Source organism: Lepeophtheirus salmonis, unplaced genomic scaffold, assembly GCF_016086655.4.
Source record: "Lepeophtheirus salmonis unplaced genomic scaffold, UVic_Lsal_1.4 unplaced_contig_6293_pilon, whole genome shotgun sequence".
NCBI lineage: Eukaryota > Metazoa > Arthropoda > Copepoda > Siphonostomatoida > Caligidae > Lepeophtheirus > Lepeophtheirus salmonis.
The window spans coordinates 1-540 of NW_027295271.1; the positions used below are offsets into that span (position 1 = coordinate 1).

Genomic DNA, 540 nt, shown 5'->3' on the forward strand with positions numbered 1-540 from the left:
TTGAAATAGTATATCAACAAATAATTATTATTTCACCGAATGTGGAGTATCAATAACACATAACAATCTCATGTAATAAGCAACGGCAGGGCGAAGAGGGAGATTTGGAAAACGATGCATTCCCTTGGCATGTGTTTATAGTAGGGAGAGCTGAACAAGAAAAAATTATGTAACGGAATTATATTAACTCATAATCGTCTGCTAACTACAGCTAATTGTGCACAATATTATAATTCAAAAGTAATTGATGTAAGTGTAATATTTTAGATGAACGTAGCTCTAATGATGATATATTATATTGCTTCAAAGAATCATTAATAGCCTTTTATTTTGATAATAGGTATATGCTGGATCAGGTGGACGCTTTCCATCAAATGGTTATCAGGCAGTATCAATTCAAAAGTATATTCAACATGAAAATTACAACATAACGACACGTGAAAACAACATTGCCATAATTTTCCTTAATAATACTTTAGTATGGAATGATAAAGTTCTTCCCATTTGCTTTTCCAGCGATAACTTTCCAGTAGAGGAGGG

The 540-nt window shown here is 32.2% G+C and overlaps 1 long non-coding RNA gene across 1 annotated transcript; it reads left to right on the forward strand.

Annotated features, from left to right (window-relative positions):
* Positions 1-63: 63 nt before the first annotated feature.
* On the forward strand, positions 64-420 carry LOC121131439 (uncharacterized). Its single transcript, XR_005869058.2, has 2 exons — positions 64-249; positions 341-420. It is a non-coding gene; the product is annotated as an uncharacterized lncRNA (long non-coding RNA).
* Positions 421-540: the final 120 nt, after the last annotated feature.